At 35.6% G+C, this 11,726-nt stretch overlaps 1 long non-coding RNA gene across 1 annotated transcript in view; it reads left to right on the top strand.

Annotated features, from left to right (window-relative positions):
- The first annotated feature begins 3,050 nt into the window (after positions 1-3,050).
- The window catches only part of LOC140501650 (uncharacterized), a 430,460-nt gene continuing 421,784 nt past the window's right edge, over positions 3,051-11,726 (top strand). Inside the window, exon 1 of the long non-coding RNA XR_011966285.1 lies at positions 3,051-3,426. This is a non-coding gene — a long non-coding RNA (uncharacterized lncRNA). The remainder of the gene's footprint in view (positions 3,427-11,726) is intronic.

The following is an 11,726-nucleotide window of genomic DNA, read 5'->3' as shown; positions in this document are numbered from 1 at the left end:
CAAAAACCATCTATTTTTTTCATGTATATATCTTTGTGACACTCAAAATTCTAGCTGAACTGAAATATTCACTGTCACTTGAATGTCTACTATTGACTTCCACACCCATGTTATTATTAATTGCTTATTACCCTTAGAAGATTTTCCTTTAATTGCTACTCATCTTGAATTGTCACATATTCATTAAAGTTCAACTCATATCTCAAACGTTAACTCCTACATTAAGCCTTCCTTCACAAAGACCATTACAATTTTTTTTCTATTAAAGTTCACATAGCACTTTATCTTATACATTTCTAATGCAGATATGTATTATTTTGTGTGCATTATATTGCATGTGTTAACTGGTCAAATTATCTGGGGTACTGACACATTAAGTGGTTTGGCCAAATTCACAAAGCCAGTATCAATCAGTTACCTGCCTTGGACTTCCCTAACTTCCTAGTAGTTCACTATCCCCTATGCCATCCATGCTCCCTTCCTTCTTTGCATACAGTAAGCACAAAATTGGGAAAGATAGATAATATGATGAAATATACAGTGAGGATAGAGAAGTATTTAGAGGAATTTGATCTAATGGGTTGGAATATAATTCAAATAATCATAAAATCTTATATTTAATTTGAAAAAAAATCAGTTTCCTGAGTACAGGATGAAAGGGTCATGGTGAGAATGGGATTTGTTTTCCTAAAAAGGTCTGGGGATTATTTTACTACAAGCTCAGCCTAGGAAAACATGTCAAAAGGATACCCCAAGAGGTTGATATAATCTCATGAAGATTGGGAAATGACAATTTTGCATATTCTGCCCAGGTCATATCTCATATAGATTATTGTGTTTAATTCTGGCTGTATTTTAAGAACACCAACAACCTAAAAAGCAATCAGAAACAATAACAACGATGGTAAGACAACTAGAAAGAATTTTATATCAAGTTTAATGAAAGAAATTTGTGCGGGTAATACTGGGAAAAGAGAAGAGAGAGGAGAGTGGCTAGTTTAGTTTTGCTTTGTTTTCTTATATTGGAATGACTCTCATGTGGATGAGAAATCATATTTGCTCTGTTTGTCTCCATTCCAGAGTACAGGACTCTGAACAAAAGTTTCAAAGGGCAGATTTTAGGCTCAAAGCAAGGGGAAAAATCAAAACATTATTTTTTATCCAGTCAGAATAGGCTATCTTGGAAGTAGTTTGGAAGTTATCTTGGAAGAAGATAAAATAATGAAATTAATTACAGGGACCCAAGAAAAAGCTGAATGATCAATTATTAGACACACTGTAAAAGGAATTTTTTAAACTATAATTTAGACTATAGGGCATCTGGGACCCATTTTAACTTGGAGAATTTGTGGTTCTGTTACATGAGATAAATTTTTCAGTAGTAGATACTGGCAGAAAAGAGTGCATGTTTCCATTGATAATATTACTGAAATTTTTCTGTTTGTTTTTCAGAACAGCCTTGTGTTTTCATTGACATATGCCATTCCTAATAAAGAAACTCCTTCTACCAATTCATATTGGCACTTGCTATATAGCTTATATTCATAAAGAATTGTCCAATGTATGGAGAGATCAAACATCTTTCCCAATTTCCCACAGTCAGTATATTTTGGAAATAAGACTTAAACTCTGGTCCTAATTCAAACAAGCAAAGTTCCTTTATGGTAAGCAGGAGTCTGTCTTGCTAGATACTTCTATGTCAGATTCCCAGCTGATGCTGTTTTCCCAGTTGCCAACATTGAGTACAATACTCTTGGATGTCTCTATTTTTTGGAATGTGTGGTAAAGGTTCCCAGTATTATATGCAGTTGAAGATTGGCCCTAAGATGAATTCTGCTCAGGGTTGAAATTGCAGTGGGAATTGAGGGGAAGTTAAGCATTCTTACACAATTTACCTTAATGAGTACAGTAATGCACTTGTACAAAGGAAGAAGGAACTGAGAGGCTGACCAAGCTGTGTGAAATTGAGATAAGCACACACCTTCTAATTAGAGGCTGAAACAGACAGTCATTTCTTCCTTGGGCTTGGATAACTTGACCCTATATGAAAAGATCTGGGTCAATGGAATCTATTTTTTGTAGCATGTGGGATGTGGCAGATAGCCTGGCCTTCAATTGCCTGCTTTGTGTTTCCTCTTATTTATGACCGATCACAGCCGCTGAAAGTGAAGGAGTAGACATGAGAAGAAAATCTTCTTAACCTTGTAAGGGGATGATTTAGGTGTGGAGGACCTACTGGATGACTTCAGAGAGAAGTCTTAAGCTTTTATGATTAAAATTTGGAAACATATCATACAAAGTGATGCCTGACTCAAAAGAATTCAAAAACCTATTCTGTCCAATTATTTCCTCTTATTTTTTTACAGGAACAGAAGCAAAACTACTGAGAAATTATTTTCCAGCATAGAATGCATACATTTTTTTGGCCATGCAAAAATACATTGTCAGTCCTGTAATTAACAGAAGTCAAAAATGTGACTGGAGACATCACTATTCCCTGTAAAATGCCCTTGTCAGCTCATGGAATTCTGCTTACTGCATTTTATCTTCCACGCTTCAATTGGGGCAGAAAGATCTTTAACATACTGCTACTATGCAGTAAAGCTGAAATGCTGATGAAAAGTGCAGGTACGTGTGTATTCGCTCCAAACTACCTACAGGCTCTGTAGAAAGGGACAAATTAAAAGAAATGCCTAAAGCTCTATCAATACTCAAGAGCTTGGAGCTTGTGATCTCTCACAGCTTATCTTGAAGGAAGATAAAATAATGAAAAAAATACTTGGCTAAACTGCTGGCAAAACTCTTATTGTTTGTACCACTTCTGGAAAAAGACCCTTGGGACCAGCAGTGGAATCCTGGCTATTGATTGGCTGGTTAAATAGAGGACTATTAGCTTCAGACAGGCTAGATTGATTATACAGCAGCAGAAAGAGCTCAGGCTCAGAGCTGAGTGAACGTCAAGGTGAGGGAGGGAGGAAGGAGAGAGGAAAGAGAAGGAGGAAAAGGGAGGGAGGGAGACGGGGAGAGAGAGAGAGAGAGAGGGGGAGAGAGAGAGAGAGAGAGAGAGAGAGAGAGAGAGAGAGAGAGAGAGAGAGAGAGAGAGAGAGAGAGAGAGAGCAGAGAGCAGAGAGGCAGGCTGTCCGCAGACTAGAGCATCAGTATGGAACTGCTTCCTGGTGCCTGAGAATTCTGATACCCAGCTCCCACAGTGAACAAGTTACTGAGCTACCTTGCAAGAGGATGCGAGCTCTGAGTCCCTGAAAGAGAAAACAGACTGAATCTTGGAATAGTTCACCTTACTCCTATATTTTTGAGGAAGAGGTTTTTTTTTTTTTCCTGAACAAAATATATGTACATATTTCAAGCTCCCTTTCCAACCTTCCCAAGTCCCAGCACTGAATATATATATACAGTTTGAGCCTTCAGGTAAGGAAATTATGTTGTTGTTTTTTTTTAATCTATCTGGCTTTTTCTTTCCTTTTCGGTCATTCAGAGAAAATGTATCCTTGTCTTGCTTTGTATGTTTCCAAAATATCTAGGTATTTATTATATCTACAGCTGCCCATATGTATACATGAGTGACAATGTTTCCCTGAGAGTTTCTATGTAAATCTTTTCCATCTTAAAAATTTGCATATCCAGGACAGAGGATAATATAGTGGTGCAAGATGCCTAAATTGGACTTTAAGGAAGTGCATTATAGGAAAATAGGGCAATTATAAAAATGGCATTTTTCTAACTCATGAAATGATTCAATATAAACTATCCCAAAGATACTAAGCAACTTTGTGCATAATAGTGCTTCACCAAATTTTCACTGCATTAATTGCTTATTATATATTCCCCACAGGTATAGCAGATAACACATAGTTCCCTGTGATTGTCAGGAGGTGTGTGTGTGTGTGTTTGTGTGTGTGTGTGTGTGTGTGTATGTGTGTAGTGTGATCTGTCTTTTGACTCCAGTCTTAACTCTTAAGCATAAAAATGATCTCTTAAATAACATGGCATTACACTGCCATCATATTATAGTTATGATAATGAGGGTAAAGTGTTCTGGGTAGGACCAAAGCATAGACACAAGGATTCTTGGCTATTCCATATCTTCTCTTTGGAACTAAAGCAGCCCATCAAGTTGATTGTTTTGATGTGACAAAGATACTTGTCTCTTAAAGTCTTTCTGGGTGTTGGTAAACTTTTCACATACTACAGTCTCATCTGGAACTGTGGAAGAGGTGGGAAGAGATTTCATGATGACTATAGAAGATACTAAATCTCAACAGGAGTAATCTGCTTTGAACAATGCAGTATTCACAGAGTTTATTGACTTCAGGTTTACAGGCGACAAGAGTCAGTTGCTAAAAAGACAGCCTTGTGCTTCCAGACAAAAGGGATTTCTCTTATGCCTGCAGCAGCTCTGATGATTTGTAATATCCTTAATGTCAGTGTTTGCTTTTTCTGCTTTTTAATCTATGAGGAAAGAATTCATGAAGCAAATTGGTTTGTTCCCTTTTGGGTGTAGTTCTATCACTGCTTTAATCAGGGGGAAAAATGCTATTCATAAGTAGTGCAACTTTTGATGGATTTTTCCATTAGTTAGACAACCCTAGTGGTAACTGTTGTAGTGGGAGGGATGTTTTATAAAAGCAATTCTCTTTCCCTCTAGTCGCAACAACCTCCCCACATTCCTGGTAAAATGAAACTGTGCAAAGCTATGTCTTCATGAATGAAAATGTTTGGGACATTTCTTTAATCTCCCGAACAGAACAAGACAGGATGCTAAAAATCCCACTACCTCTGTGATGGGTCTGTTTACTAATGTCTGCTTTAAAATTTGCATTTAATCCCAAGATCTAGAAATAATTGAATTATACTGCAGCCTGGGTGCCTACAAAGTTCAGGGTGTAGTATTCATTAAAAGAGACAGATGTGCATGTAGAGTTAATTGAAACTATGTGCTTTCACAAGTTGTTTAAAACAAATGCTTCTACCCACATTGTGGTGTACTTTCTGTTCATTGTCATTTGAGGAAAATATGAAGGCAAATATTTAGCCAAGAAAAGTAGCCAATACTTTATGTCTTATATGGCTACATTCTCATACTATATTCCTATGTATATATAAAATTCTCTTTTAGATTTTCCAAAATGATGTGTGTATGTAGGTTTTATATATATATATATATATATACACACATATATGTGTATTATATGCATGCATATTTGTGTGGAGTCAATACCTAATTTTTTTGTAGTATTTTCATCTTCACTGATAAAGGCATTCATCTTTCATAGGGATTATGAGGTAGATTTCATTACTTCATCTGCTATTATTTAATCATTTTAGCTTGCAACATAAAGTTTTTAAAAAGAGCTTCCTATATTAAAATACTGCCTAAAACTTACTTTTATCATCTTCTTAGCTAAGTATCTATTCTATGTTACATTCCTTTAAACAGATATATAGGGTTAAATATTTGAAGATTTTACATTGCAAAGTATGCCAGCTTGCATAAACAAATGCACTTTTTAAAAAAATGAACCCACCTAAGTATACTTTTTTTTTACATCTCACAAAAATAGATACCCTGTCTGTTTTTATGCTTTTGATAATTGCTTTAGCTGTGTGATTTGCACTCACTCTCTTTCCCACTCTGTCCCATTCCCTCTCTCTTTACACACTTTATGACTTTTTCTCCTAAGTCTCTTACTAGTTGAAAAATCATAAAATCATGATTTTGGGGGAATGCTATAGCTACTGTACTCTCTTAGTAGGAACTAAAATCCATGCCAAATTCAAAAAGGGTGATAGATAGATAGATAGATAGATAGATAGATAGATAGATAGATAGATAATTAGCGGTGAGTTAGAAGTTCAAGTGTTTATGACTTCTGTCTTTAAGGTTTAGTTCTGCATTTAAAGCTTTTCCCCCTTTCTCACTGTTACTAGATTTTGGGGATTTTTCCCTTTTCTCTGCATTTTTGAACATAACAAAAGATGACCTTTCATTCAAGCTTGCTATTAATGGAATAGTATCACTTGTCCTTCCTGATTACGCATCTCACGACTCTGGAAGACAAAACCTCAGAGGGAGAAAAATCTATTCATTCCCACAGATAACTGAGCCATTAGGGGGCTCTTTCTTACTATGTTATTCGTGTAGCAGACTACATTAGGCAACTATACGATTCTTTGATACTGTCTTTTCCCCTTTTAAAGAAAATACAAGTGCTTCTTGAATTAGCCTTTTTGTTTGCAGAACAGAAACAGTAAAAACCAACAAAAGAGTACTGATTTTAGTATAAGTAGTTGTTAAAAAATCTGTTCATAATATATCTGATACTATGCAATTTACTTATTTTCATATTATTACTTGTAGGTACACAATGTTAGATCTTTAATAGTAGCAGTAAAAGTAAATATTATAATTAACTGTAATGTACCATTTTTATACTTATGATGTTACATTATAAGAAGAGTGTAATGGTAAAATCATTCCTAAAGGAGAAACATCCTCTACACATTCATGTGTAAACATCTTTGAACTGGAGAGTGAATCAGTTTTCTGGCACATAATATTCTTTGAGAAGGGAACAGGATACTGAACATGAATTCTATCTGTTCAGATAAGAAACAGAAGTGGAAATATTAAATATTGCTTTAATGTCAATGACACGTGTTGTAGGAATAAACTAATTAAATTGCATGTTCCTTCTACAAATTTTGAAGGTTACAAAGCAAGCAAACATGCACATATACACACACATGCACACACACACAAACATATACACACAGATAGTGATGCAGGAACTGGTTTTGAATATACTAATTCTAGTCCATCAGAGCAGCTCTTTGAGTAATGCACATTGCAATATCCTGCAGACTTTCTTACTGAATGGCACATATTTCAGCAGTTTCCAGCACTGCTGAACCAGTGGTCTTTGGTCCAAGAACTTGATCATCTAACTCTACATAAGACATCTCAATTATTCTAAACATTTTTTTTCCTTAATGAAACTTACTGAAAAGTGAAACAGAAGAAACTTTTGTAGTTTCCCTCAAGAAACTGCATATTTTGTGAAGACTGAAAGGTGGGGAGAATTGATGATACCACTGCTGAGATAGAGGAACTTATCCCCCTCTTTGAAGTAGTCATTCCTTACTTCTTCTGCAGTACTGACAAAGGTTTACCCTAGGACCAAAGATCAGAAGAGAAATCATTAACAGAAAGAAAGTAAAGAAAAGTGGTGAAGAATCTTCTTTTGATGGAAATTTGATTCTACTGCTTACTTGACAGGTTAAGTAACCAGAGAAGAGAGAATCTGGAACTTTTTAAGGAAACAATAGGAGGCTACTTTGGTCAGAGAAGCACTGATCAACATGCTAATTCTAGTACATTCATTGTTAAAATAATTTGAACCAGAAATTTAAATTCCTACACAATTTATCTTATCAAGAAAGCAGTAATTAGTACAATAGTATCAGTACTAGATTTGTTGACACTTCCATAATCTTTAGCAAGTCATTTCACCTGTATTTCCATCAGAGTTTGATCATCTGAATATGGAAAATGTCAGGTACAGTGGAAACTGAGATGGATTTGGAGATTGAGGTGCTGGGGTCAAATCTTAGCTCTGCCATTTCTTTTCTCTGCAACTTTGTACAAATCATTCAACTTCTTTGAACTTCAGATTCTACATCTGTAAAATGGAAAGGTTGACCACTATATATGTACATGCATACAAATATATACATATATATGTACATATATATGTGTGTTGGCAATACATGTATTAAATAAATGAAAGATGCTTGCCTTCTTCATACATGAAATTGGAGGACATAAATACACTGTAAGGACAGCTAGGTGGTACAGTGGATAGAGAGCCAGGTCTGGATTCAGGAAGATTCATCTTTGCGAGTTCAAATCCAGTCTCAGATACTAACTAGCTGTGTGACTCTATTCAAGTCACTTAACCCAGTTTGCTTTCGTTTGCCCTGTTTACCTTAGTCTCCTCATCTGTAAAATGAGCTGCAGAAGAAAATTGTAAACAACTTCAATATCTTTGCCAAGAAAGCCCAAATGGTATCATAAAGAGTCAGACATGACTGAAATGATTGAAAACAAAAATGTGCTGTGATTTGAAGGATACAAGGGTAAGATCCACCTTACCTGGATCTCTTTTTACGCATTTGCTTGGCAGAAGGATTGTTAAGGAACTAGACTGCAGATTTGGGGCATTGTCATTGAAGACCTTGGTCAAAGTGAGAATAGAAAAGTAAGTTAATGCCATAGCTATACTGGTTACGGATAGTCATACAGGATATGCATGGACACAGATGTCTGGCATGAAAATCTGGTGGTAATGGTTTGAGAGAGGCATATCCATATGTCAGGAATATTGTAGAATTCATGTTGCAGAAGGCTGTTTCTGATTCTAGGATTTCATTATCAAAAAATGGGTATTAAATTATGCATTGAAACATAGGGTTATGTTCAAATGGATAAGAGAGTCCTTCACTAGTAAGATATTTGCAAAAGTAGCTGTTCAAACATCTAACTATCTAGTAAGTCCTTTTGTCTGTAAAACTCCATACCTGCCTGTCGGTCTTTAACCCATTGATGGAAGATTTTGTTTTTCAAAAAGGCTTTTCCATTGGCTTTGTAGGGTCAGAGTTCAACTATCACTCCAGTGAATATAATCATAGGTATCTGAAAGAGAATCACTTTGAACCATAAGAAATGGTTTTTTGCTCTCTACTTTCCCCAACCCCCATGCCATGCAATCAGAGACTGAACCAGTATGACAAGGTGAATCCTGCTTGGAATCAGAGAGTCTAGTTGATCCAAAGACAATACATTTACCCGAAAGAGGCAGTGATTTAAAGAAAGGCCGTTTTAGGGAGCAGAACTTCTCAGTTCTACTATCTAAATATAGACATTAACTACAAACACAAGCTAATAACTATACAGAGTCCATGACTCCCACATCTCAGATGAGAACTATGCCTAAGAGGTTTTTTATGAGGATTTCACAAAGAAGGAAACAGCTTTCCATTACTTAGGAATTTTGATCGCCATTTTCCCCTATAGTACCTTTATAAATGTGTTTTCTTCTTTATATGTTATGTTTGTGCTCACTATCTACAAAGGCTCTGCGGACATTATAGTAGAGCATTTCAGGTATTCAGGAGAAACTGAACCCATTGTATTTTGAAATGTGCCATTTTATTAACTTGACAAAAAGGTGATTAAGTGTGGAAGGTTATAGATAAGAGACCCACTAGTAGGGGCTCATAAGCAACAGTAATAGAAACCCAGCTCATCATACTGATTGTTAGAACATTGAGACTAGTAGTTTACCTACCCTCTGGGTATTTAGTTTGCCAGTTTGAGTATTAGTTGTGGTGTTATACCTTAATTCCTGGAGATTAAATAACATTCATTTATGCTCCATTTTTTTTCTGAGATTCAAAAAGGGTGTAGAAGTAGAGATTCAGAGGTGAAAAGGAGTTCAACATGTCTATATGTATATATTTTTATAATCAAAGTGGGACCTAAAGAGGCAAAACAACTTGTCAAAGGTAAAAAGAAAGAGTATAGTGTGAATTGTTTACTCAGTCCCTCAGGACTTCAAAGTCAGTGTTCTTTGCACTAATTCTCTTTGCCTACTCAACTTTTGAGATGCTTTTTAGGCTTCTTCCTACCTTATAAGTATAAAAGATAAGATAGAATAAAATAATGAGTAAGCATAATTAATTCTAACCTGCAGTATCATCAACTGAGTGTAAAGAATCATCACAATCATGTCCTCAGGAAGACCAGGCAGATTACTAGAAATGGGAAAGAGAAGCGGGGAGCATTTTTCTCTTTGTAATCACATGATTTTTCCCTCTAGAAGCATCATTTTCCCTGGGATACTGACACAACCTTGGACCAGGCTCAGAATAGTGTTTAAAATTACACAATGAAAGACTTGTTCCTTTTGTTTCCTCACCTGATTGTCCTCCTCTAAACCATAAACAGTCCTAACAGCAAACAGAATATTGTTCTTCACACTCTCATTTTAATGTGGTGTGTCAGTATGTAGAAGTGTTCACTGAAAAAAAATTACTCCTCTGCTAACAGTTACAACAAATAAGAGGAAAAGAAGGAAAAGCACTAGTTGACAGTTGATGAGGAACAGAATTAGAGTATAAACAATTGGAAAAAACTAAAGGTGAAGGGCACTAAAGACAAAGTTCAAACAGGTATTTCACAATTTTGCACAGGACTAGAATGTAATTCTATCTGTAAGAGAAATATTAGCAATTTTTTTAAGGAACAATGATCCTAAAAAATTAACAAGGTTCATATTTCAAATTAGTAGAGTATCTTAAGTTTTACATAATGCTTTCCTTATCGAACTAAGCAAGATATGCAACACAAACACCATCCTCCCCATTTAACAGATGAGGAAACTGAGACACAGAGTGATTAAGTCCTTTGTCCAAAATTATACAACTAGCGTTCATCTGAATCCGTTTCAATCTTTGTGTTTTATGATTGGAGTAACAGTGCCCTTTCTCAGTACCACATGAGCATGATGCTTAGTGAAACATCTGTAGCTATGAAGGTAAACTGGTTATTTGGATATACTAACATAGTATGTCACCAGATCATAAAAAGAAACAAATGTGGCAACTCTCAGTGTTATCTGTAAATTGTACTATTGAATACTGTAATGTCCAGGATGATTTGAAAAGAATAATAAAAAAATGGAAAGTATTTCCTATACTGAATTAAGTTGATTTGTCTGTGAGGAGAGTTGAATATATTTTTGCATCTGAATGATATAAACTCATTGATATAATGAGAACTCCCTCTGCTGGTCCAAGCTTACAATCATTCTAGTTCTCCTCCTCCTGTATCATTCTATACAGTTTTACATGATCCCTCAAAAGATGGTTTATCCAACAGGCTAGAGTTCCATCATTGATTTTTTTCTTTTAATGTATTATGGATACCAATGCAAGAATCAGCTGCCCATCTGTTATCCCTGATCCTTGGTGTGTAACCAGGCTTTTTCTTTTCTAGGCATACATGTTCTTGTGATACTTAATCAACTTCATACTGTTCTATTACCACAGTGGGTCTTTGGTTATCATTTCTTATTTTAGGAAGTACATGCCCCCTTCATAAATTTCACCCTGATTCTCCAGGGAGTAGTTCAGCATTGTTTCCTAACAATTTTAACATATGAACTTAGGGAGAACCTATCTCAGCATTTAATATATGTAGTGCATTTCTAGACACAATTTTCTTGCTGGCAAAATTTGATCTGGCCAATGATTACATATGTCTCTTCTATAATCATGCTATTAACTGAACTTAAGGCTACTCTAAACTGTGACATAGGATTGCTTGTCAAAAAGAAAGACATGTGGCAGATCCTGGATAATAAGGTAAAAGGTTTGATCATGTTTTCTATATTTTGCATGTTTTGAGATATCTTAAAATTTAACACAAACACACACACACACACACACACACACACACACACACACACACACACACACACACACACACACACACACCCCCTCTCCCAACCCCCAAAATCAAATAGTATTAAGGAAAATAAACAGCAAAAAATTTAAGCACATAAACTGAGTTGTGGGTGGAACCAAAATCTGATAGTGGACTGAATTCTATGGCAGCTCTATCCATCAACTTTTATGATTACTAGCTT

Source organism: Notamacropus eugenii, chromosome 4, assembly GCF_028372415.1.
Source record: "Notamacropus eugenii isolate mMacEug1 chromosome 4, mMacEug1.pri_v2, whole genome shotgun sequence".
NCBI classification, from domain to species: domain Eukaryota; kingdom Metazoa; phylum Chordata; class Mammalia; order Diprotodontia; family Macropodidae; genus Notamacropus; species Notamacropus eugenii.
The sequence above is the reverse complement of the archived record's forward strand: the minus strand, read 5'-3'. Positions and strand labels throughout refer to the sequence as shown.